Raw genomic sequence first — 27,720 nt, 5'->3', positions numbered from 1 at the left:
CCTGTTAGCACCAGCAGTTTTAGACCAAACCCTCTGTCCTCACTTCCTCTCAGTGTCTGCAGATTTCCAATAAAGAAATGTGTGACCCAAGTTGGGTAAAACATTCATTTCTAGGCAGGGCAAAATCCTCTCTGAGTGGCATGATCAGGAAAACGACCAAGAAATCTTATTTTCATTCACTGGCTCTCAGAAGGTTGTCAGGACTTGTGAAGATAATCAACCCCTGTCTTATTAAAGGTCCTTTTCTTCATGAGGACCTTGTCCACCAGCAAAGTGGGAGGCTCAGTCACTGATGCCAGAGCAGACTCAGGGCTTCTCATAGACAAGCTAATTATATTTTACCTTTTTTTTTCTTCTTTCATTGCAGAAAGAATAGTTGTGAATAAATTGGAAAAGGGGAGGGTGAGAAGAACTGGGGGTTCATTAATATTCATATTTATCCAGAAGTACACAGAAAAGGTGACAAAGAGCTGGCTGCCCAGAAACCTGTGCACCTTGGCAGTAGATAGAAAATTGAATTTAATTATAGTTACCTTTAGCTCAGAACCTAATGAGCTTGTTTGAAATCATGCAGGGTTGCCACATACTAGAGGGAGATCTAAGACTCAAACAGAAAATACAAACCTTCCCTCCTTCTTCCCTCTGCTCTTGTGAATTTAAAATAAATCTGTGAGGGCCCAGGAGACCAAGTGGACTTTCATTCTTAGGGTTTTTTTCAGGGATTATCACAGAAAATCATCCAGCAAAAAAAATATATCAAATAAGATGGTCAGTAGGGGGGAACAAGCACATTTTAATGGGAGCAAAAGAATGCAGACTTATTCCATTCTCACTTTGCCTTGTGAGCACTGCCAGGGTCTTGAGGTCCTTGGTTTTTCTTTTTTTTCCTCTGGTTTCCTGCTGGTTTATCTATTCTTTGATGGCTCTTAGTGGGTTTTTTTCCTTTTTTTTCTTTCTTTTTTTTTTAATTTATTTCCTTTTTATTTTTTGGGACACTACTACCCATGGATTTTATAACCTTGTTGCCAGGAAAGGAAGAATTCAAGGGCATTTCTTTCATTCAGCTTTAGAATATTGGGTCCCATAAGCAATTTTAAACCCATAGGGTCAAATCCTTCTCAAGAGTGCAGAGGCAGAGATGGAAGCTGGTGGAGATGCTCCACATTAATTTATGTGAGTTTAGGGGAAAGCAGAATGTGATCTGTACTTCTCCATTTGTGTAATATCTTTACCTTGCTGAAATATAAGTTGAACAAAACATTTGAAGCTGCTTTTAATTATACAGCAAGGAACTGATGTTTTAATTATACAGCAAGGAACTGATGTTTGTAGCACAACCTGGCCCTGAATCTCTCAAGTTTAGGTCAGATGTTTCTCAGCTTCTATTTTTTCTTTGAGAAAGCACCACTTTTACTTCTTTTCCAGCTCTGGTAAACCTTGGGAGAAACAGAAGATCATACCAGTTTCCATTTGGTGTCTCTCCTCTTTTTTTTCATTGTTTGGAGAGACCTTGCTAACAGTTTATGGTGTTTAAATATCCACACACTCCTAGCACAGAGATAACAGGGAGAGATTCTTGAAATAAATCTCTTATGGACACACAACTGTTACTAAACAACATGTTTTTTCCTTCCTGCTTCCTTGGCATGTGATTTGTTTGCAAGAATTACTTTCAGCTTCCAATACATCCATGTCATTTATTTCTTATTTCCTTACCTGAGGATGTTTTTTCTGCTCCTGCCCTTTTTGGATTCATCTTGTTTTATTAGCAACATTACAGTCTCTTTTGGGTGATTTAGAGTGGGACAGATAGAACAGCACAAATATTATTCCCTGGCAAATAAGCAAGCCTAGATATGCCTCAAACACATTTTAAAACATTTTAAACCTTTATTCACAAGCAATTTATGTAGCTGACTACTGGGCAAACATAAATCCCTAAATCCTTCTTCTCCTTTATGATGATCAGCATTGCTTTGTCTTTCTTCTGCTTTTCTTGTCAGCTTATTTCTAAGAGGCAGTAGGTGACAACATGCTGAAAAAAATTCTGATATTTTGGGTTTTTAGACACCTGCACACTACAGCAAATTTGTACCTCAGTTGCCACTTATTTTCTGACTGAGAACAGCCTTTAATTATGATCAAGAGGGAAACCTCCTATGTGAGTGTGTGTTTAAGACATGATGGATCCCTTGGCTGGATGCTGCTGCCTCTTCCCAAGCTGTCACCAAGCAGAGGGGATGCAGTGACAGGAATTTCTGCATGTGCCAGAGCCCCAAAGTGAGTCACGAGGTGTGAAGAGCATCCCTAATTTTTCACCTACAGGTGGAGCTGGAAGAGCTGCAAGATGGTTTTCTTTGGGCAAAGCAGCTGCTGTGCAGAGAGCTGTGGTCCAGGTGTTGTGAGTGCTGAGGGGGTACAGCCCTGTTAGGGGAGGGATGTGGGAAAATCTCCCCTGACTTCTTGGTCTGTCATATGGAACTGTCATGGCCATTGTGAGATCTCTTTGAGCATCACTTCTTTGTGCTCAAGGAATGAGAAAGGATGTCCTTTGCCCACTGTCTGCCTTGCCAAGTGTGCTCTGAGGACGTGTGGGGAAAGGGAAAAATACAGAGTGTGTGCAAATGTGAGTGGCTTGTTTTTTCTACACTCTTTATGTGTAGACTCCCTTGGGGAAAAGGGAGTCAAAGAATTAGCACAACTCTTGAGGGACTGCAGCAATATTTCCAGTCAGAAATTGCAGTTTTCAATAAAATGCATGTCAGAAATATTTGGTATTTTTACTTCCATTGGAGTATGTGGCAAAAAATATTCTTGGTTTTGAATTTTTATTTTTTTCCTGGTGAAAACACAACAATTTTTTAGAGAATAAGCAGTCTTAACTCTATTGGTGATACTCTTTTCTCTCAAAAAATTAATTCATCTTAATGGAAGAATTATAATCAAGATGGGAAAAGAAGCATTTTTCTAAGCAGCGATCCTGTCACCTGTCGAGAGGATCTGGAGTGGTTTGCTTCTATTTTGAGCTTTCAAGCTTATATTTTCAGGCTCCTCAAGTCAGCCTCATGCTGTGTGGGCATGCACAGCTGAAGCATTAGGAAGAATAAATAAAAATATACTTCTAATAGAATAGCCAGAGTTGGTCGAAGTGGCTTCCCCTGCTCCACTGAGAGGTCTGTGAAGCAAAGCTCTCCTGTTCTTGCCATCATCTGTACAACCTCATGCATTTCCTTTGAGCTGCACCTCCTTTGGATCTTTATCAATCAGCACCTCCTTTATGGCAGCTGTATCTTTATCAATCAGGGCTGTGATAAAGTGCTAACACTGAGATGATAAAGTGAATTTAGGCTGTGGCTCCCCCTGATCCCCAACTCCTGTGGAAGAGCCTGTAGGAGGATGCAGGGAGGAGCCCCTGCACCAGCATGGATGGAGTATCAGATTGCATCAGGCACAAGAATAACTGTATGGACAGAATGCATTCAGCCCTCAGGCACATATCCATATGTTTGGATGCTGGTGGGTGTTTTTTAAAGTTACTGTTTTAAAGCCATCCACACAGGTGGCTGACAAGCATTTGTTAGATGGCACAGCATGAATGTTGGAGCCATCTGACTACTGGTGGGTGAGGAATAGGAGGAGGAGCAGTGCTGGGTGTCCAGGCTTCTCTGGAGAATGGCTGTTTGCCTTAAGAAAGAAAGGACTGGTGTTTCCCAGTCAGCTCTGGGGAAGTGCACAGGGCTGTGTGCAGGCTGACAGGTAGCTCTTGCTTCAGAGAAAGCAAAACCCCCATCAGGTAGAAGCACTTCAACAAACCCCATTTCGGTGATTTGAATTTTTCTTTTTACAAAGCATATTTCATGCCTGGGTGCAAAGTGGGGGTTTTTTTAGCCCTTTGAGGGAAATTAAAGCATAATGATCTAAGGTATGGGAAGACAGTGTTTGGGTTTTGAGGTGGTTTTTTTTGGTGTTTTGGTTTTGGTTTGTTTGGGGTTTTTTGTTTGTTTTGTTGGGGTTTGTTTGTTTTGGTGTGTTTTGGGTTTTTGTTTTGTTTGTTTCAGTGTGTTTTTGGTTGTTTTGTTTGTTTGTTTTGGTGTGTTTTGGGTTTTTGTTTTGTTTGTTTCAGTGTGTTTTGGTATTTTTGTTTGTTTGTTTTGGATTTTTTTGGTTTTGTAAAGGCAACATTTGCTGAGGCCAGAGTGTGCCACTGTAGAACAACTCTGTGATGAGCAGCAGGTCCAAGTTGCACAGCCCCAGAGGCGGGCAGGTGGTTTGCAAAGGCCACAGACTCTCCAGGGAGGCAGAGTCCTGCACAGCTTCCTTCCTTACAGGATGCTGAGAGCTTTCTCCTGTGCCCAGCCAGCATCTCTGGGTTTCATTTCTTCCCTCCATGTCACAGTCATGGCAACATCCCCTCCTCAAGGACTGCTTTGCTGTACAGGCAGCCACTCAGAGGGCAGCAGAAGTTGCTGGTGCATGTTCAGAAGCAGCTGAAAGGATTCTTTCAATTCACAATCTTCTTTAGGCCTGAATTTCCTCAATGCAGATAAAGCAATAAACAGCAAATGAAGTTGGGTCACTAACTGTAAAGGAGGTTTCCCAGGCACAAGTCATTTCGAGGAACCTTTCCTTCTAAAGCAGTAAAAGCAGCCACTGAAGTGAAGGAGACACATCCTTTATTTCTGGACAGTGTCTGAGAATAAAATGACTGTCAGATAAAACCTGACCTAATTAATTTTCCACCTCTTATCCAAAACCTGCTGAAGCCATGCAGGAAACAGAATTTCTTCAGACCATCCCATGACTTTTCCATCACGTCTCCAGCATGAATGCTCTCATCAACTTTTTGTGGCATCTACAAGATTTGTACCATTGCTCACAGAGAAAAACAATCCCAGTGTAGGTTTGCTGGCTCATTAACTGCGAGTCTGTGAGGACATGAGTGACATATGAGAGAAGTTAATTAAAAGAGCTATTGTTGTGAGGATGGAATGAATGCTGGTGGTCATACAGGGTGGGAGTGGGACCCAGGTAATATTCACATTGAGCTATAAATGGGAAATACAGACACCTGAGACAAAATTTAGCAGCAGAACCACCCATATGCTGAGGGAGGTGCCAGCAGATGAATCCAGGAAAGCAGAACAGGACCAAGACTTTGACTAGAAATGTCAACAGGAATCCCTCACTGAGCTGACCTGCACCAAGCACATCTGTGCATTGTGAAGGGAGAGCTGTACAGCCTCTGATACTATAACCTGAAGCTATTTGTAAATGGGTCTGGCCAGCATTTGGCTGTTAGGACAGCAATTGTCTACCCCAATTTGCTTCAAGTATAATTGAAACTCAAGGAAAATTGGAACAATTGGACCAATGGTACCCAAATGACTGCAAAAAGATTAAAAATGCAGTAAAGCCCGACTCACAAACACCTGGATTTCTGCTGAGCTGCTGTGCTCCATGGGAAATCTTGGAAATAACTTAGTGATGCTCTGGGCCCTTCATCTGTCAGCTCTCATGGGTGCCTTCTGTGTGGACTGTGCAAGGAAGAGATGCTGCCCCTTGGGGAGACTTAACTCTTTCCAAACAGACCCCCAGCTACTGAGCTTGGAGTGCATAGGGTGATCTTTAAAAATCCTTTCTGAAACACCACCTTATGCAAGCACAGACTCATTCACCTGCACACACATGGACTGTGCATCATTTTTCCACCTCACATTCTTCGTCGATTTGGGAATACCTTTCCCTGTGTGCTCTGACTGATTCTTTTGTTTCAGCATCTCTGAGCGATGTTCACGTTGCATTACACTGAGAAGCCCCTTAAATCTTCCCATGCCCCCTCATATGGTGCTGCAGAGAGTCCAGGGTTATCAGGCTCCGTGGTGAGGGGTTCTCATCTCTCCTCATTAGCGATGTGCAATGGGAAAGGCTCGCCTTGAGTTTCTTGAAGACGGCAGTAATGAAGCTCCAAAGAAATAGTCAGGGGAACGCAGCTAATTAAAATGCAGCAGGGTGTAGAAGTAAAGGTAGCAGCAGCTCGCTGTGCCATGTCTCTGGCAATCAGCAGTCCCTGGTTTACCCACGCTAATTGACAGGAGACTCAGTGCTACTGAGTGTGCACACAGCCAGCGTTAATGGAGTCAGCACACGCTGCTCTTCCTGCCTGACTTGTCTCATTATCGACCTTGAACCGGCAAAGGTCACTTGATGGTGCTGCTTTCATCAAGATGACAGGGGTCTGAAGATCTTCTCTTTATAGTATAATAATTTGGCAGTTGTCTTATCCTGTATGTGAATTAGTGATCTGATCCCGAAGAGATGACGGATGTAAAGGACTGCCTTACCACGGTGAGGAGCTGAGCTGTTGTGTGTTTAAAAAAAACCCAAAACCAGGTACTGTAAGTCCTGGAGGAAGGAAACAAAAGTGTATTGCATAATTCCCTTTGGAGAAGATAGTGCCTAAAGAAGCAAACAGGCAAATTTTCACAAGTGGAAATGCAGGCAGTCCACTGTTAAAAATCGGCGACTTGTTTGAGTTGGTGATGAGCACCAGGAGCTCCACTGGCACTCAGCAAATGCCTAATAGTAATAATAATAATAACAGCAGTCAGGGCACCTGACACCTGCAGGGGGCTGTGAGTGACAGTGTTCTTGGGGACATGTCTCGTCTGAAGGCAGTGCTGTCTCCAGGAGATGCACCATTATAACAGGCAGCATCTCATGTGCCCTCCTATTTTAACCCTATTACAGATGGTCTCAGCAAAGGCACTGGAGACTAACAGAAATACTCTGCCACCTTCTCTCTCAAATCTGCAAAACCAGCATTTCTGAGCATTTTTAACCAATGCTTTGGCTTTTCTGAGAGATGATCAGCAGCCTCCTGTGTCCAGCAGCTTCTCTGGCTGGAAGGTTGCTGGACCCTGGGCTTGCATCTCATTTCCTCTCCCACCTCCACTTGTGCAAGGTGTGTGTAAAGGTATGGCATGCTGGCATATATTTGGCCATTTGCTTGTGGGTACAAATGGAGTAAATCAGGGCCTAGACTTGGGAGGGATCTACACTACCCAGTAGTGCAGATAAAAAATGTTTATTGCTGAAGAGCAGAGGGGGAGTCTTTGTGGCAACCGACATGTTGGCAGCACCAGACAGCATTTTTCTTAGCTCAGAAAGGGAGGATGAAAGTCAATGTGAGCCCAGATATGCAAAGCAGCACCTGCAAAGTGAATCCTTCGAAGAGGTTCCTGCTCCCTCATCTTAGTGTGGGGGCTTTGGCTCTGCAGGGTGATTTATGGGCCTGCCCAGCCCTGCTCTGGCTCCACTGAGGGCATTAAGAAGTGCTGCTCCCCAGCCTGCAGTGTGTTTCCTGAGGAAAATCACAGAATCATGGAATGGCTTGGGTTGGAAGGGACCTTAAAGACCACCTTGTTCCAACCCCCCTGCCGAGGACAGGAACACCTTCCACTAGACCAGGTTTCTCAAACTCCATCCAACCTGGCTTTGAAAACTTCCAGGGATGAGGCTTTTCTGGGTCACCTCTGTCAGTGCCTCATCATTCTCACAGTAAAGAATCTCTTCCTAATATCTAATCTAAACCTACTCTTTTTCAGTTTGAAGCCATTCCCCCTTGCCCTGTCACTACATTCCTCATAAATAATGTCTCTCCATCTTTCTTGCAGGCTCCCCTCAGGTACTGAAAGGCTGCAAATAGGTCACCCTGAAGCCTTCTCTTCTCCAGGCTAAACAATCCCAGTTCTCTCAGCTTTTCCTCATAGCAGAGCTGCTCCATCCCTGTAATTACCATGGTGGCTTTTCTCTGGACTCTCTCCAGCAAGCTGATGCCCTTTTGTGGCAGAATAGGAGGGCAGAATCACCTCCTTCAGGACACAACTGGCCTTTGGGGTTATTGCAACCCTCACCAGAGCTGGGCAGGGGAGAGCAAACTGAGCACAGCTTCTCTTTTCTTCACCTGCAGCTTCTTCAGATATTTTTGTAGTATCTATCTCTGAATGTGAATGCTCTTTGCTAGTATAATCACCAGAATATTTCTTCATTTATCTGTCATTGTAGGGAACTGAAGTATTGTCTGGGGAACAAAATACTCTGTAACTTGAAACCATTTTATAGCAGCTCTCTTTTTAAAGATTTGTGAAAATAAACTGCTGGGACAAAACATGTGTGATGTCTGTATGGCTGCAGTCCAGCTACACAGGGTGAAGTCCAGCAGATTTTCACCAGGGCAAGCCTGAGGTCACTAATTGGATCATTCTTTAAGTAGTAAAACGTTTTTGTTTCACGTGTTTTTGTTTCTCATGTGTTTGCCCCCAGAGGTCTCAGGTTCAGGTGTCAGCTGTGAGGATTCTCTCAGGAGATCCCTGTCTGAAAGGGCAGTGATAAAGGAAAGAAGTAGTGATAAAGAAAATTCTAGCAATTATGGTTTTATGCCTGGGTTAAGTTCTTCCAGCAAAAGACTTTGTCCTGTTTTGCAGAAAAGGGTCTATCTCTTTATTTAACCAGCAAGGAGACAAATAAAAATAGATAGTGACTGTTTTTCTTCTGCTGGGGAGAGTTGCTCCCATTCAATCCAAAGGCAAGTGAGACAGATTCATGAATCATTCCTTCTGATAATGAAAAGTTGAGCTTATGCTGCTAAAACCAATAATAACATGGTGGGACAAGAGTTTGTCCATCCTACCACTGGAAAGGGTGGTGAGTAGAGCATTAATTTGCATATGGGAAATATAACATGACTCCTATGGCAAATATATGGTTGTGTTTGCCTGTTGGATTAACCTCAGTTCCTGTTAACTCCCAGGTTATCTTTCTTCACAGAAAATAAATAAGTAGATAAATTAAAAAAAAAATAGGAAAAAGCATCACACAAGTATTGTGTAGCTGCCTCCTTGTTGTCTTTGTTGGAAAAGATTGACTAAATCCCAAAGTCTGATTATTGTGTCAATGGCAGGTTGCAGTGCTCCAGAATTAAGGCACCACTAGAATCCCTAAGGATGAAAATATTTTACATAAAGAAAAGGAATCTGGGAATATTTGTGGCTCTCAGGAGTATTTGTGTTAAAAACATTTGTGTCAGTAATTTAAAATCTGAGCTGTTTCGTCCCCATCCTTCCTCTGTGTGTGAATGTGCAGGGAGGGAAGTCAGGACTGAAAAGCAAAGTGGCCTCTGATCATAGAATCATAGAATGGATTGGGTTGGAAAAGACCTCCAAGATCATCAAGTCCAACCCTTGGTCCAACTCCAGTCCCTTTACCAGATCATGGCACTCAGTGCCACGGCCAAGCTCAGTTGAAAAACCTCCAGGGTTGGGGAATCCACCCCCTCTCTGGGCAGCCCATTCCAATCCCTGAGCACTCTGTAAAGAATTTTTTTCTGCTCTCCAACCTAAATTTCCCCTGGCAGAGCTTGAGCCCACCGTGCCCCCTTGTCCTATAGCTGAGTGCCTGGGAGAAGAGACCAACCCCCACCTGGCCACAACTTCCCTTCAGGCAGTTCCAGACAGTGCTGAGGTCACCTCTGAGCCTCCTCTTCTCCAGGCTAAACACCCCCAGCTCTCTCAGCCTCTCCCCACAGCACTTGTGCTCCAGTCCCTTCTCCAGCCTCGTTGCTCTTCTCTTTTCACTTGAGTTGGAAGAGACCTCTGAGATCATCAAGTCCAATCCTTGATCCAACCCCACTGTGATCACCAGCCCATGGCACAGAGTGGGGCACAGAGTGCCCTGGGCTGGTGATCCCAGTGGGGTTGGATCAAGACATGGTGGCTTCTCTGCCCCTGGAGGTGTTTAAGAGGACACTCAGTGCCACATTCAGTCCCTTCTCCAGCCTCGTTGCTCTTCTCTGGCCCCGCTCCAGCCCCTCAATCTCTTTCCTCAACTGAGGGGCCCAGAACTGAACACAACACTCAAGGTGTGGCCTCCCCAAGGCAGAGTCCAGGAGAAGGGTCACTGCCCTGGGCCTGCTGGCCATGCTAGTTTTGATCCAAGCCAGGATCCCATTGGCCTTCTTGAGGAGGGAAGAACAGGACCCAAGAACACTAAAGCAATTTGTTCAAAAGGAACCAGAATTTTTGGGAGACAAAAGTACACCAGCTCTCTCACTGAGCTCAGGTGTCCCGAGGCTGCAGCCTGGATGGTGCCCCCACTTTCATCAGCAGACAAGGCCTTTTGTTCTGCAGCATCTCTTGGCTCCAATTTACACAATATCAATGAAAAGCTTTCCCCTGAAACCCTGACACTTCCATCTCACAGCTACTCCAGTATGGGCAGATGTGATCAACTGTTATTGTCCAGGAAATCCCACTGGTCCTGGTGTGCTGCCCTGGGATGGGAATCGATCTCTGCCTTTAGACCCTCCAGAAAGCCACTTATCCCTCCTTCAGAAGGATGATTCTTTTTCCAGCTCTTTCTGAGACTCTTCCCCAGAAAATCTTGAGTGTGTACTTTATTTTGCAGTGATTTGTAGCAGCATGGAAGCTTGTCTGAAATTTCACACTGTCCTTCAAAAGAAGCAGCTGAGTCTTCACACTTTCTTGTCAGGCATGAAATTCTCTCTTGCCTTTTAGTCATTGCTAGAAAATTCCTGTATCTTCAGAGACATCCTCAATATTTCTCAATAATTTGATTCATAATATTTTTGATTCCACAACTGGAAATAGCTAAATCCTGAAAAACAATTTATTTTCTGATTTGGGAAGAAGTGAGAGAAAAATATGCTGAGAGAAGGACGATGAGTACCATCCTTATATCTTGGATTTTTGGTGTCAATTCCTCTATTAATCCTCATCAACACAGCATAGCAGAAATGTTTACCACAGCAGAAGACTCTGAATTTAGTGTAAAATGTCTTTCTAAAATTTTATGCTTCACTTTACCCTGAGATTTTTGTCTGATATGTACATTTTCCATCACAATCACTATGTCATAGGAAAGCCAAGAAATGTGTGAGGGAAAAAAATAAATAAAAGCAGACACATGCAACAACCTGCAGGGTGTTCCAGCAGTGCTTGGCTCTGTGCACAGATCCAGGAGCATCATTGCTGGTGGCCTCATCAGGGCAGAGGGTGGGGAAGTGCTCAGCATTTCCAGGGGAATGCCACGCTGAGGCCAGGCTGCAGCAGGGCAGTTGCTGGGGGAACACCACTGATGATTTCCCTGAGTGGGCTGGATTTTTGGTCATCCCTCACACTTCACCAAAGGGAGGGGAAATATTAATGTTGCAAGAGAATGGATTAGCCTGACTCTGTGCAAACCTGAATTCACAAGATGCCAACACAGCTTTTCAAATCCAAATACCTTTTAGGCATTCTTATCTTCAGATAAGAATTAGAGAGATTTTTTTTTTCTGTTTGCCCCTGCTGCCTAAAAGTTAATACCAAGAAAGTAATTTTAGCAATTGATTTTTTTATCATTCCTGCACATATGCTTTTTTGTGGTCAGGATTTTCTTCTGCATTTCCCATTTTCATGAGTTTTGGTCTGTTATATAATGGGATAATCAAGCCAAGGAAAAAGGCAATGTTTCTTTTTTGTGTGCTGTATTAAGGTCATGAGAGAAAAGCAGATGAGACCTGGGGAATATGTAGATCACCTGAAAAACTTCAGAAAATTCAGCACTGCAAATATTTGCAGCATGAAAAGCCATTGAATATTTTTTCTATGGGTGGCTTATTTGTTTTCCAGATTCCAGATTTCTGAGTCTTGTGGCCAGCCTGTGCTTATGTCAGAATCTTCTTTGCTTTGGATATGTATGTACAGGTGATCCATTTGGCTGATCCAAAGCCAAATGAAGTCAACAGGGGGCTGTATTTCCATTGATTTTAATCTGTAAAAGGCTGTATTTACATCATATTCAGCAACTTGGTATCTGATCTTCCATATTTGCAATGTAAAAAAGGTGCTTCTGTGCCTACATCACATTTATTCAAGAAACTCTTTCAGTTGTATTAGGATTTGAAAAGATGAAAGGAGCTATCTGCCTTTTGGTGTAATATATATTTTTTTGAGGAAATCACATCTGGATAGCATGAAAACTATGAGCATATTTTCTGTGATGAAAGCTAAAAAAAATTAGGAATAAGCATCAAAAGTGAACTGACTGGACTAAATAATTACAAGGAGTGTCAATAATTGTCCCAAGCATGCAGTCAACCCACTCTTTCAGATCCAAAGAGGATCATTGAGTTTCAGCACAGACAGTTTCTGGTTTTGCCCAGTTCTTCCCATGTTTGCTGCTGGAACTAGAGGCAGAGGGAGGGAAATACTGGGAAAGGAAAAAATACCTCTGGGAAGCACTTCTTCCCTAAGTATGAAGTTCCTGGAAAATGTACTTGTAAGGGATCTGCACCCTTGATCTATTTAAATTGCAGAAGAATACTGAGATTTTGAGGGAACTCCTGAGACTCTGAGGGAACTCCTGAGACTTTGAGGGAACTCCCGAGACTTTGAGGGAACTCCTGAGACTTTTAAGAAACTCCTGAAACTTTGAGGGAACTCCTGAAACTTTGAGGGAACTCCTGAGACTTTGAAGAAACTCCTGAGACTTTGAGGGAACTCCTGAGACTCTGAGGGAAGTCCCAAGACTTTGAAGGAACTCCTGAGACTTCGAAGGAACTCCTGAAACTTTGAGGAAACTCCTGAGACTTTGAGGGAACTCCTGAGACTTTGAAGGAACTCCTGAGACTTTGAGGGAACTCCTGAGACTTTGAGGGAACTCCCAAGACTTTGAAGAAACTCCTGAGACTTTGAGGGAACTCCTGAGACTCTGAGGGAACTCCCAAGACCTTGAAGGAACTCCCGAGACTTTGAAGGAACTCCTGAGACTCTGAGGGAACTCCTGAGACTTTGAGGGAACTCCTGAAACTTTGAGGAAACTCCTGAAACTTTGAGGGAACTCCTGAGACTTTGAGGAAACTCCTGAGACTTTGAAGAAACTCCTGAGACTTTGAGGGAACTCCTGAGACTTTGAAGAAACTCCTGAGACTTTGAGGGAACTCCTGAGACTCTGAGGGAACTCCTGAGACTTTGAAGGAACTCCTGAGACTTTGAAGGAACTCCTGGCTTCCCAGCTTATGAATTTCTCCTATTCCCACTGCTACCAGTAATCACATCTGCAGACAGTAGTTTTATTATGACTACAGCCTGATGCTAAGTTGGTATCTGGGCTTTGTTGTTCATTTGCAGATTAGGAGGCTGAGGCATCCCCCACACTTTCCTGGAAGATGCCTGAAATAAGTCCCATTTTTTTCCATTTAAAAGAGAAAACGAGCAGAAAGGAGGAGAAGATACGGGAAGAGATTTTCAGTTTCTCTCCATTACCTGCTGGGAAACATTTGTGTTTATATGTTTGGCTCTTTCCCTATTTCTCAGAAGGGGAGCTCAGGAAGAGAGAGAAGAGACACTTGTTCAGTCTGGTCTATGTCCTATGAAAATGTGTGACTGCATTAATTTTTCCTGACTATAATCAAAGCAGAAACACAGGTACTTTCCTTTCTAGCCCATCAAACTGTCCCCAGTTCAGCTCCAGAAGAAAAAATATCTTCTGCCTTGTCATAAGGGAAATCAATTGCAAAACAAATTGTTAAAAACATTACAGAGATAGCTTGAAGCAGCCCTTGTTAAAAGGATTACCCACCCCCAAATGGCAATTTCTTTCTCATTGTGGCAGACACCACATGGCTGCTTCCTTTAATTGCACCAGCCCCGTGGCTTGACCTTTTGGCCCATGCTGGCCTGGCAAAGCTGGGTCCCACCTGACCAGCTGTGGTGCCACCTCAACTCTGTGTGTTTTACATGTGTCTGCTTGGACTTTCATTTGTTTCTGTCTGTCAGGGGTTCTCTTACAGCAACCCAGAGGAAAACAAGTCATGCCACAAGAGTATTTCTTGAAGCTCTTCCTCAAATGAGTGAGAACTGAAGATAGATTTGTGCCTCCAAAATCCAGACATAAGAAAAATTTCTATTTAGCACCCAGTTCTGCCATCCTGATCCCAATGGTATCTTCCTTTGCTCAGCCTTCCCATTAATTCCTGAAAGCCTCGTGTCTAATATGCACTCAGTGCAAATAATGATGGCAAAACTAACTTTAAAGAAAAGAGGATTGCAAAGGAAGGAGTGGGAGAGACAGGGAGAGAAAACCAGAGGAGCAATACAGTTTTTGTGGGCCTGGATGGAGTGTCTCTGTTGCAGTGAAGAAAACCCAAGGCTCTCCCCACTGTGCTTGGACAAGACCCTAGAATTGAGCAGCAACTCTTTAGTGGGGCTGAACTGTGAATGGAGGAACCCTTCCCATTTAATCATTATTCTCTCTCTGGGATGGTTTAGGCAAAGAAGCCAAAGAGAACAGGTTTTGCTGGTATTGGTTCCATGTCCAGGTGAGGGGGAACCCAGAGACTCCAGGCAGGTGGGACCTGGACAGGGCTGAACTTTGAGCCTGTTTGTCTCCTGCTTGCCTGGCTTCCCTGGGCTGCTGGAAGCTTCTTGTTTCTGATTTGTCAGGATCCTGTCTGCAAGCTGTTTCTCCTGCTACTGAAGCATCTCCACTCAGAGGAATTGGCAGGGCATGTCCTGAGGCCAGCGAGATATTGCTGGGGAAGGCCTTGCATTTCAACCTCATTCCTCTGCAACTTATTTTCTGCAGAAGAATTTGGAAAGTAGATCAGCCTGTTCTTTAAAAAGAGCTATTACAAGGCTGAAATAGTTCCAGCAAGGAAGATGGTAACATCAGTCAGTGAAAAGGGATCCTTACCCGATTCAATTGCAATCTGCAGCTTCACTAAGAGCAATGCAGCAGTGTAGGCATAAGAAATGAACAGTACTGTCCATTTAATTTCCGAGGCTGGCAGGAGCTGAGGCAAAGATTTACAGTTGTTAATATAAAATGTCAAGGATTTGGATTAGACCCCTTGCTTTTTTTCCATTGGGATGCTCAGGAAGCTGGTCGTGACTTTGCTCTGCTCAGCGATACTTTACCCGAAAAAGCCTGAAGATGCAGCCAATGTCAGAGCAGTTGGGAGCTGCATGGAGCCAGCCAGATAGTCTGCCCCTTTATCTTAACCTTTATCCATGTGGGGACTTTCCTCTTTGAAGAGGAATATCTTGCTTTTCCACTTGCTATATGCTGATAAAGCCATGAATTGACTCCTTTGCTCTGAATTTTCAACGGTTCTGTTCGTTTAAAGATCATCTTTCTTCTTTCCCTTCTGCTTCCACTTCCCTCAAAGTCCCCAAGCCATGATGAAATAGTACTGGGCACGACCCAGGAAGAAAGCAGCAGTGTTGAAGTGTGTGTGCTTTGTGGCTCTCCTGTTCTTTCACTGGGTATTGAACTATTCATGCAGGAAGGGAATTAAAATGTTGTGAACATTGTTTTTCTCCTCAAAGTTTCCCTTCCTGAACTCCACAGAACAACTTTAGGGTTTTTTTTTCTGGAATAATCTCCCTCAGGACAAAGCCTATGGGCCCTATAAGACCAAGTGTTGCAGAACTGCAGCACACATTGAAAATCATCCCAGCACACACTTGGGGGCAGTTGTGTTTTTCTGTGATTTAGTCAAGCAGCTCTCCAAACTACAAATCATTATCTTTGATTCTAATGGCTAACAGGATGGCTAATGTGCCAGTTTGGGTGAGAGTTACCTCTCGTGTCCTCATGGATAGTTACCATACCTGTGCTTCTGCAAGTGCAATTGCCTGGGATTTTTCCCTCTCATGTTCATGTACAGGAGTCAGAGACAGAGAAACAAGTTCATTGGAAAAACAAAGCGTGTAAAGTTGGAATATGGTGAAAGTGCTTCTGGTTTTGTACAAGCTGAAAACAATAACCAGATTTAGAAGAAAGAACTGAATGAATTAAAAGAAAGTAATGAATCACTTGGAAGAAAGGAATGAATTCTAATACAAAGCATGTATGTTTGCTAATGGTAAAAATTGAAAGCCACCAAAGGAAAAAATAACAACCAACAAACAAAGGACCAAAAGAATCTCAGAAGAGGCAAGAGACCAAAATTTGGCTCATTTTACCCCATAAGCCCTGCTGGGAGCTGCTGTGTGATGGGATCCCTCTGGCTGCCCCTCTCTCTGGGCACAAGGGCAATCTGCTGGGTGCTGGTTATCCTGGTGCTCTGCCCTCCTCAGCAGTGGTGGAAAGGGAAGGAAACTTTACAGGTGGAGGCTTTTTTTAGGCAGGACTTGATGCTTTGTGCAGAGAAGAGCTACCCTGGGTGTGGTAGGAACTGTCCTGCAGGCTGTTTCTGTGCTAAATCACACCTCCTCCCACTTTTTTGAATTCAGCAGAGGGGCAAGGGCTATAAACTAGCAAAAAGCATTGGCCCCTTGTGTCTGTGCCTACTCTGCTCAAGTTAATTCATTTTTTGGCTCATTACATTTTCTGCCCCATTACTAATTGCCTCTTGGGCTCTACTCATTGCCAGGGTTTTCTGACCATCAAAACATTACTAAACAAATGAACTAAATAAAATAAGCCTTCTTTAAGAGCCTTCCCCCAGCCCTCCCCTCGTGTTAATATTCCAACGGCGCCCAACAGGTAGGCGTCTGCACTTGTGTTATCTGTATTAATTAGACTGTAATACCCTTGGCACAAGACAAGGACAGGGAGGCAGGAGAGTCTCTCCTGCAGCTCTCTGATAATTTATACCAACCCAAAGCCTGCTGCAGTGTCATTCTGTAGTGCCACATGTAGCAATACTGATGCATAAATAAGATTAATTTTTATTAGCTGTTTTCCCTTCCTTCCAACTAATTAGCCCCTTCTCTGCTATATCCAAGCCCTACACAATATTTAATGAGCATTTTGCAGCAAACTCCTCAGGCAGAAGCACTTTCATCCCCAGACACATCAGCTGGGTCACCCATGGACACAGAAGTCTCTGACAGAGTGAAACATGAACTCAACTTTCCCAAGGTCTAGGTTAGTGCTCAAATCATCAAACTCTCCCACCCAGCAACTATCTCTAGTAGCTATTTACTGCTACCTGATTTTGCTTGAGCTGTTGGGTTTTATACCTGAAGGATTTGGTCATGTTCAGCATAAGATACAAGTGTGCAATCTGTCCTTTGTGCTGGGTTTCTGACCTTTGCCACATCAGCATTTCTTAAAATCAGAGGGAACAAGAGGGTAAACATGACTGACTCCAGGGATGAGCTTGCCATGTTTTTCATTATGGCTGATTATTAATATAATCAGTTCAGTGGCAAAAGTACTACAGTGAATTACTTAACCTTGGGCCTTGCTTGACCAGGCTCTGAAGGATCCTCCTCTCCTGTTCATGTTGCTGGAACAGCAGGGCAGGTTTCATTATCCAGCCAGTAATATTGCAGTGATAGAAGGAGCACCAAAAGTGGGTTTGCTCATTACTGCCTGAATCTGTGTTGTGTGCCCAGGGCTGCATCCCACACTGATGAGCACCTTCTCTTAGGAAGATGCTTAACAACCTGCTGCTCACCTCCCTCCCCTCCTCACACTCCCCCTGGTGCTCTGTCTCCTGCAGCCCTTGAAGAGCCATATCCTTCTTCCTGAGCAGAAGGGGCTGAGGTAGAACCAGGCACCCCTGTGGGGTCATTGCCCACCTTACGCCTCTTGCGTTGCAAAGGACAAGGTGGCACCTACACTCTGCATCACCTTTTGTGAAGCACCTGCTGCTGCACACCCAAGAGCTGAGGGTGGGTGGGCATTCTCCAGCAGGAGGGCAGCATGCAGCAGGACTGAGGTGCCCTGGAACCCTGAGGCTCTGCACAGGAGGCCTGAAGTCCAGCTCTTGCTGTTGGTTTCTCCAGAGCAGGGCTTTGTGTCTCCCCTGTACTGTGAACATCCTGCTTTGAGCCACTTCAGGACCTTGCACAGTTGCCAAGGAATTTGCTGTACCACATTCTTTTGGTTAATAGAAATATTCAGCTGAAGCATGAAGACATTATATTTCCAAAAGGAAAACACACAGAAAAAGGTCCGATCTCCTTTTTTTTTTTCTTCTTTGGGCCTGATTGTCTCTGCTTGTTTATGGCTGCCACTAATTTGCTCGTTTGCTTGCTGGAAAATAGCTAATTAAAACCCACTTCAGCTAACAAGCTGACTGGGACCATGCAAATGTCACTCTCTGCTGTCTGCTATTTTCGTTTATACTTTACATTATTAGTGTTGTTTTTCCTCCCTCCATAGTAATAAAGGCAAGGATGGATTTAGTACCCTCTTCACAGGTGTGTGCTTGTACATCAGCACATCATCCCGAGAAAAGTGCTGCTGTTTTACTGCACTTCAGTACTTTGAGTGTTATTACCCCTGACAGTTAATGGTTTCAGACTACACTGCTTGTTAGCACTAGATTCTGAACAGCTTCATCTATCTTTTTGTTTTTACACTGACTGGTCACATTAAGTATATGTGTCTGAGCTATTAGTCCCGTCTGTTCATTGCATGCATTTCATTTGGTGCGTTTTTTCGCTAAAATTAGTATGTATTGTCATCCATATACTTCAACACATCGACTTTTGTTATAATTATGCTGTCATCATTTTGCTTCCACACACTTGCTAATTTATTGTAGCTAAATTAGACCTAATATTAGCAATTTTGCAGCTGTTCCCATAGACCACGCTCAGCCATAGATTTGTACATTGTTTGGTAATTGGATTTGAGGGCTCAGGAATGGACGATGGCACTCTTTAGAAACAAGGGAAAGATTTGAGGAAATGGGAGAAAAATAGAAAATACAAGCCCCAGAAGAGGCTTCAGGGGTGAATTTCCAGAGCCAGTTTAAAAGGTTTTCACAAGGCCAAACAAATCAGAGACTCAGTGTACCAGATCACAAACTTTCCAAATAGCATGTCACATTCAGGCAAGGGATTAGTCACTCCCCCCAAATATGCTTTTTATTTTAACTGAGACGGGACCATGAAAAATCCCTGGGGACTTAAGGAGAGTCTTGGGAAACAGTTGTTACTGCAGTATATTAGAAACCTCCAGGAAAGGATCTCAGCATCAGGGTAGGCTGCTCTGAGATGATTTCTTTGAACTGAACCACGGGGAGAGAAGGGGGAGGAAAAATGGTTTTGTTTCAGAGTGTCAGTTCTCCATCCCTGTGTTTTGACACCCACCTCTTGTTGCTTACCCAGCCCCACTTCAGACATTGATACAAGCAGAGAATGAAAATCAAAAACAAACAAACAAACAAAAAACAAAATAAAGGAGAGAGCAAATGAGGAAGGCAGAATAAAGCTGTGTAACTCTTATTTATCCTTTCTGAGCATGAGTTATTTTGTTGTCAAAGGGGATACAACTCCAGCAAAAGAAGTTATGAGAGCCCACCTCATACTGAATCTTGTATGGCCTTTCTGTAAATAACTTCCTGACATGATAAAAAACAAGATTGTGAGGGAAACTGTTCAGACTGATGTTGTAAAATCAGTTCAATTCCCAATCTAGCAGAAGATATAGTAGAAGCTTAATCACTGAAGAGCATACCCTTAACTAAAATGGAGCTAAATTCTCACTGCTGACGATTCATCCACCTGCTTAATAGGAATATTATAACAAGATGCTGTGCTGCTGGCAGATGCACATGCAAGTTTAAAAATAAGACAGTGAAATTAACAAAAATAATTAAAAAAAGAGTATTTGATCAGCTCTCATCTATAACTCAGAGTTCTTTCCAACTCACTACAAGCTGTTGAAACAGGCTGCATTCTGCTCTGCTTCTCCCTTGGCCAAAGCTTAATTTCTGTGTGGAGAAGAATAGAGTGAAGTGACCTGCCAAAAAAGTAATACAGCATAGGCCAAGTCATATAAGAATTCAGGCCCTACAAATGCCTTGTGGGGGAAAGGAAAGTGGAGGTGAAAAGTAGGCAATTTTAACAAATTTTAAAATTATAAAACTTGTACAAAATATTTAAAACAGCCAATCTTATTAAAAAAACCTCACTCCCCCACAGAAGCCCAATCATTAATAACCAAATAATTGCCAGATGATATTCTCTTGTCCTGACAAAGCCTTCATTATGCTTTCTTTCTTCACAGGCACCACGAAAATATGGAGATAGGTCTTGCAGAAGCCTGCACAGTTACTGGCTGCAGCGATGGAGAAGTTGGTCTCCTGGAATTTGTTTCCAGTAGCTGCTATAACCATGATCATCAGATCCTGCAGGGAACAAGGAGGTTTGTGTTTTGCTCATTTTCTCTGCTTTGGGGCTCATTTGTTTTCATTTCATGCCAAACTTTCCTCTGGCCAGTCATCTGTTGGACTCCTTGATGCAGAGAACCCAACTGGGTCAACTTCTTGTTGCACGTTGCACGTCTCTAGTTCTGGTGTTGTTTCTCCCTGTCTTTTATTTTCCCTCTGTGTGAGATTGTCCCTGAAGGGCAGGCAGACAATTGCAGTAATTCCCAGTTCTGATGGATATTGCAGGAATATGCATGCCAAGAGCACTTGCAGCAGCAAATGGATATAACATCCATTTCAAGGTAAGCTTAAAAGAGAGGGATTGCACATACTCTAAGTTCATTTTTACCAGCATCATCTCTTCCATCAAGCTGCTAAAGACCTACCAAGAGAGTACAAAATGAAGCCATTAGCAGAAACTTGTTTAAGGCCTCCACACACATATGTGCTCTTCAGGTAGCTGGCTGGGCAGAGCTGTGAGGTTCTTACTTGGAAGCTGGAGCAATAAATGTCATGTCAGGGGCCAACTGTCTGTAATCACAGTTAGCAGGTTGAACAGACTTGTGAAAATATTTTCTTTATGTGAAGGGAGACGCTGCACACTTTGCCACAGCAGAAGTTGCTAAACCTAATGCAATATGACAAGTCCTTTGGCAGCAAAAGCCAAGTTTAATAGACATGCTGCCTGTGAAATGGGAAAGAACCAAAAGCAGTTTTTCTGCAGAAATGCCACATCTTCTTTGTTGCAGTTTCTCTCACCTTGTTCTGCTCCCACAGTTTTCCAGTTGGCATTGGCCGTGCATCGAGGTCTCCTCACTTTGCCAGTGGCATCAGGAGAAAAGGTGACCCAATGTTGTTTGTCCCATGCACACCAGTGGGGTGTGTGTACCCTCAGAGCCTCTCTCAAGCTTTTCAGCCTCATCCTCCATGGCCCTGCATGGTGGAACACACCCTGAGTGTGCCTGAGACACCTGAGAGTGTTTGCACTGCCCTTGCACCGATGTGAAGGTGTGAGGCAGTGGAGAATCAGACTGCCCAGGGCTTCTTAAAGATAGAAAATAATTAATGATGGTTTGCAATACAAATGCAATAGCAGGGAGATTGAAATCAAGGCTTTTACTTGCCAAGCAGTTGGCTGTCAATTAAACAACAAACCACCAGTGTAAAAAGGACATTCCAGCATCCCCCAGGGGAATTTCTGCAGTGGCTTTCCACAGAATCCAAAGTCAATCTTTTGAGCCAGAACATCCTCAGTACTGAAACATGTTCAAGGAAAGGATAAAAGGAGCCCATCAACAAAAGGAGTTCTGAGATTTCCCCTTCCTAAGAGTTATTGGCAAGCATCATGAAGACTGGCAGCAATACCTGAGGGCCGACAGGGAAGTGCAGTGCTGGCCCACCTGCCACCCACTTTGGGTTTTTACCTCTGCAGGACTTCTCTTCCCCTTGCCAAGGTGCTTTTTCAGCTCAGAGGGGGCAGACAGAGGAGCTCACAGTAAGTTTCTGATCTTTTTGCACTGAATGACCAAGGATGAGATTTTAAAAGAAAACAAAGAGACAGGAATAAGCGATACATTGCAAAGTTACTGCTCCCTTTCACAGTTCTTTTCAGCAATTTGGCTTCTTAGTGAAATGATACCATTAGGAGGGTAGGAACAAAGCATTTGTGAGGGTGTATGAAAGGAGGAGGTCAAGAAATATGCTGCAGCAGAATGCCAGGCTCATATTTGTTATTCTTGACTCATTCCCCAACATGTTACTCCACAGAAAGGGATGCAGTGGCAGTGATTGGAAAAGCAAGTGTAGCACCCCTTGAACGGCAAATCCTTTCCAAGTTGCACTGAATGTGACAGATAGATGAGCTGATTTATTGGTGAGGGTGTATGTGCTGCATTTCTTTAAAGCTGTAGCAGGGAAAAGCAAGGAGCAGGTTAGAAAAGACTCCAGGTACAAGCATTATAGATGAGAAAAGTAACAGATTTGTACTTGAGGTAAAAGTGTTTGACTTAAGAGAATGGTTTAAGCCTACTAGGAATTAAATTGCAAGCAATGTGTATTTTCCCTCAAGTTTTATTTGAGGTCAGCCTTTGCTGTCCTTGTTTTAAATCCAGTGTGCAGACGTTTTCTCTCCAGGAGTTCATCAGACTTCCAGGTTAATTTTGGGTGGGATCACATCACACTGGTCCCCCACTGCCTCACACCTCTGCCACCACAGCCACAGTTCATTAGAAGGCTGGTGGTCTGCAGAGCCTGAGACCTCCCTGGCACAGGGCAAGGTGACTATCAAGGACTCTGCCAGACCCTCTGGAGCCTCAGTACATCTGTGCAAGCTGAAGTTGGGAAATGCTGCAAGAAATAAGTAAGTTTGAGCTGGTTCATATTTAAATCATTTCACAGCACTATTTTCCCCATCATGGCTTCTCAAGCAGCATTTAAACCCATCCCCACAGCCACAGCTGCGTGTTGGAAATGCCATTTTCCAAGTTGCTTTCCATGTACATACAGATTTATAGGCAGTGCTGCAGAGGAAGCTTTTTTTGCTGACCCTGCTTTGCTTCTTAAACCTCAAGCAGACCCTGAAAATATTTCATGTGCTTTACTGGCTAAAGCAATAGCACTAATGTTGCCATCCTGATATTTTAGAGAGCTGCAACTGTACTGTTGTTACCATAGGAGTGACGTTCACTTTGGATATAAATTCACTACATAAATGTATAACAAATTGTTTAGTAATATTAGGGCAGTAACTTCTTTTTTTCTGAACAAACCACCCAAATGACTGAACCAGTGTAGTTAATTAGAATCGATCTCACTTTTTAGCACCAGGAAGTGCATAATGGAAGATAAGATTGATTGTAACATTGGATCACTTCATTTAAAGACTGCTAATAGGCTAAAATGACAGAACCAATCTAAAATTATAATTTCAGAATCAATATAATTTTTATAACGTTGTCAAATCTAAAAAATTAATCTAAATTTATGCTGTGAAACTAGCAAATCCTTCCTAGCTAGTATAATGAAATGAACCAACATTTTATTATATTACTTCTTTAAATAGAAAAAAGGCTTCTTTATTGGCATGGCACTGCATCAAGCCAGATAACCAGGCTTTCAGTTTGGGAGGTATCTGCTCATTTCCTGCTTAGGGCAAGAGTAGAAATGGATTTTAACCTTCTCTCTTTCCACCGCAGACCTATTTTTGCACATTATTAAACCACTACAAGAAAGGGAGGGCAGGTTTTATTTCAGAAGTAGACATCAACACTGGGAGGAGAGGAGCACTTCTTGAGGGAATTCAAGTTTGTTAACAATGCTGTAGTAGCAGCATGGGCCTTTTAGTTCACTGTTGCTATCCCTACACCCCCTGAGAAGACATGTAGAAAAAAGAAAGGCACTGTGGTGGTAGCTTGAAAACAAGTATTTTCCTTTCCAAAGAAATTTATTCTGGGTGTAGGATCTGATGAAAAAACCATGTTGCCAATTTTGATGATACCAAGGATTTTGGTGTGTTCTGCCCCTGCAGAAGCCAAAAAAAGACCACTAGAATGTCTTCAGAGCACATTGATTTTCTTTGGATGTCAAATGTTCAGGTTGATATCTATTTTTTTCCCCAGTAATAAATTTTCAGCAGAACTTGTAATGACTCATTTGCTGTAAGTTCATCACTGCTCTTGTGTGCTGAGCTGTGATGGCACTGAGTGGGAAGAGACAGTCCCAGGTGTTTCCAGCTGCAGAATTCACCCAGGGCTGGGGATTATTCTTTTCACTTGCCTTCCTCTGCAGGGGCAGATGTCTCAGGAGCTTGAGAAACCACAAGATAAAGCAGCCCTGGCCACCACAGTGCAGGGCTATTTGTATCTTTGAGCCCCTCCTGGAGCTCTGCATGTGCCTCCAATGGAGAGCTGGAAGTGCTGCTGGGGAATATCAGAGATGCTGCTTTCCAGTAACCTGTGAGTAATGAGTCCAATCACACTCAGGGTAGTGACTCACTGGGATTTATTTCTGTTTGCTTTCTGACTGATGTAAGAATAACAGCAATATAGCCTTATGTTCCACTCTGCCCAAAGATGTGCCTGTTCTTTCTATCCCTGTACAACCTTTCTTTCTGCTCAGGATAAAGGCCAGGCTGAGAGCAGTGTTTCTTTCTGAAGCACAAACACTGTTTTACTTCTCCCAGCTCTCTCTGTCCTCACTCAGGACTCCACAGGTATGAGGGCAAAGTCTCACTGAAATCAGGGAGCCTTGGCAGAGATGTCAGTCAGACCAGGACTGTGATTTCACAGCTTTGCCTTTAGCAGAGGGAGTTAAGATGTGTTCAGAGAAGTTGGTTGAAGGCCACCATCCCTACTTCTCCAAGGATGTGTCCAAAGAAGCTGAAGAAACCCTTTTCTGCAAAAAGAGACTAAGCCTGGAAAAGTAGGGCAGGGCATCCTTGCAGACAAGGCATTTCCCTGCTCTGCACAAAAAGAAAGCAGAGGTGACCCGCAGCAAACCCACCCTGAATTCATTTTTCAGTAAGGGGAGGTGAGGCTGTGTCAGAGTGGGACCTGCCCACAGGAGCTGACCCTGAGATTACAGTAATTAATTCAGGAAAGAGCAAGAGAACACATGTATGGAGAGCCCAAAGAGCACTTTGGAGGGCTTTGTGTTTCTTGGAGGTTTAATGTATTATAATCTGATTCGGCACAAGCCAGTCTGGGAATAAAAGAGAAATGCAGAAAGACTAATGATTTGAAGCACAGGGGGAAGTGCAAAGAAAACAGCACTTTTAAGTGCATTTTTTTCCCTTTTATGCAAGATCTGACTGGAGCCAGGCAGAGAGAGCAAAAAGCTTCTGTGAGTTACACAAAAGTGGAACAGTACTTTAAAGAGAGTTTATTTGCTCCTTAGAGTCTTCTTTTGATTTTTAATATCTCTGAGACTTGTCAGGGAGAAAACAGAAAAAGACATTAGATTCTGGGTCTTGAGCAAAGCTCAGGGACTTGAGACTTCTACAAAATGAAAGAAATTACATCCTGGAAAAGTTAATGACCTTACCCCAAGTGCTGTGCAACGTGGAACAGCAGCGAGCTGGTCCATCCACTGTGGAATTCTCTTGCACTGGCTGGAGAAGTGCTTTAGGCTGATGCCATCATGCCCTCAAATTTCCAGCTGAACAGTTTTGGCTGGATTGAGAAGGATGGGGAGTTGGGGAGAAGCCTGGCACCATACCAGAGCTCCTGCCTCCATTAACTCCAGCAGGCAGGAGCTGTCCCAGCAGTGAGCACGGACAGATTCCATTGGCTTTCTCAAACCTGCTTTCATGCTGCCTGCTTGGGCCCATGCTCTGCATCCACAGGTCCTTGTGTCCAAATGCTCTTAGGGAAAGGAGATATTGAGGGATATTGTGGCTCCACTGGGTGTTACAAAGGATGTGCTTTTGGTTTAGTACACTCATTGCTGGAAGTCCTGAAGCCACTTGTGCTTGTGAGCCAAGAACCAAACTTGGTTTTCACTCAAGGTCAACTTGATTTTATTCTTTGAGTCTGTTTTAGCTATAAAAAAGAAATTATTTCTGTTTCATCACGTATCTCTCTGCTGTTTGAAAGTTCCATGCATTTGCAACACTTGCCTGCCTGCCTCTGGTTTCAGCCAGGAGAAAATAAACCAACAGGAAAGATGCTATAAAAAAATAGAGCCTGAGGTAGATATTGCCAAAAGCCAATTAGATATTTGAAAAACAGGCCTGTTTTTCAGGCCAACTTGAGGCTTATCAGTGGTTCCAAAAGAGTGTAGAGACTGAAGTGATGCTGAAACATCCAACAGATGCAGCCAGAGGGATGTGCAATCAGCTGAGATGGTCACTGAGAGAGCATCGAGGTTTGCAAGGAGCACAGGGAGGTGGTGGCTGCAATGGGGCACAAAGGAAACAGCCAGATCTTTGGGAAGTCCTTTCTGCAGTCCCTAACTTTGCAGAAATCTGGGAGTCTTGGTCATCCCCACAAGCTTTGTTTGAGAGCAGCCAGTGACCACTGCAGAATAATTAAAAGATATCTATTTTCTGAACCACGTGGAGTTTCCCAGTGATGGCTCCATGAAGAATAAGCTGCACTGCTCTAGTCCAGGGACTGCAAAAATGTTGACATAGGCCTTGCCTCTGACTTAAGCATGGGAAAACTTGGGTTTTCATAACCATGCATGGAATTCATTGTGATAAAACATAAAAGCAGCTTGTATTTCTGGGTTAAAAGTCACAGGAGCAAGTTGTGAATTTGTCCATATTTATTGCCCGATTTAGGCTAAGGAAGTGACTGCCATGAAAAGAATGCACAGGGAATATGTTGGGAGGGTTGGCTATTTTTAAGATGTTGGTTGAGTGTAAGTCTTATGGCCATTACCTAATCCACAGTACTGCCACCACTGGGCCCAGCAAGGACTCCCACACATATCCTGTTTTTCACATTTCTGCAACAACATCTGTTTGTGCTTCCTCCAGCTGATTTTGAAAATACAAAAGTCACTCATGATGGGACTTTCCACCATGACCGAAAAGCTACGATTGTCCATTCCAGGAGAAGACTGAGTGGCTTTGACTATCCAGAGAACTTGGATGTATCTACTAGAACTTACCTTTTTGAAGGTGGAAACCAAGCTTAAAATGAGGGACAAGTGACCCTTTGCTAGTAATGAAAGAAAAGTAAGGACTTTTGAGGTACTGTGAAAAGTATGTTATCTTTTCCAGCAGATCCATCAGAGAGAGAAGACATGATGGTCTACTCCAGTCCACCCAGCCAATGGGATTTGGACTTCTTTTTATGCCTTGCTGCTCACTCACATACATGTATTCTAGGAATATTAAGAAATTAAGCCAAAATTTAAAACACTAGGGTTTTTTATCTTTTTTTCTTCACCCTACCCCTTTACAGATATCCTCTGCTGCAAGAGAGGTCTCAGGATGCTGTGAAGCTCCTAAGAAAGCAAAAGTGATCATGACCTCTTACAAAGTGTTTTATTTGGGGGAAAAAAATACTTTTAAAACATCAAACCTCCTGCATGTGCACATGTTTTATTTTCAACCTGGATAGAACTTCTTGTCCACACTAGAAGGAGAGTTTCTTTCACCCCTAATAATACCTTGAGGTGTCCATTCAAAGCTGTGATGTGAATCCCACTCTTGTTGCAAATACATGTCTGAAGCACCAAATGGCTCATTATTCTCAAGGGGGTAATTTCCCTCCTCTTCTGTCCATCCTAGATAGCAGTTCTTCAATTCTGAATATTTGGGAACAGTGGGAGAGTCTCTGGCTGTCACAAATGGAAGCTTTTACAGAGTGAAGGTTGATTCTGCTCCAGAAGAATCCCATCTTCTTTTCCTCTCTATTTTCTTTTTTAAATCTCAACTATTTTTTTAGGCATGGCTAAGCTGTTCTCCCACAGATCTTGTTTTGATAGTTTGAAATCTATTTATAATTTTCAAAATGATAACTTGTTTCCAAAGGGCTTTCATGAACCATAAGAACAAGGCAAGAACAAGTGGCTGGACATGAAGGCCAAGTGTATTCCCT

At 43.4% G+C, this 27,720-nt stretch overlaps 1 long non-coding RNA gene across 1 annotated transcript in view; it reads right to left on the bottom strand.

Moving 5' to 3' along the window:
- LOC139671024 (uncharacterized) overlaps window positions 1–27,720 on the bottom strand; it is a 209,408-nt gene that overhangs the window by 2,231 nt on the left and 179,457 nt on the right. The gene's annotated exons all lie outside the window — the stretch shown is intronic.

The sequence above is a fragment of the Pithys albifrons genome, chromosome 4 (assembly GCF_047495875.1).
Source record: "Pithys albifrons albifrons isolate INPA30051 chromosome 4, PitAlb_v1, whole genome shotgun sequence".
Lineage (NCBI taxonomy): Eukaryota > Metazoa > Chordata > Aves > Passeriformes > Thamnophilidae > Pithys > Pithys albifrons.
Note: the sequence above shows the minus strand (reverse complement) of the source record. Positions and strands in the feature narration are given on the sequence as shown.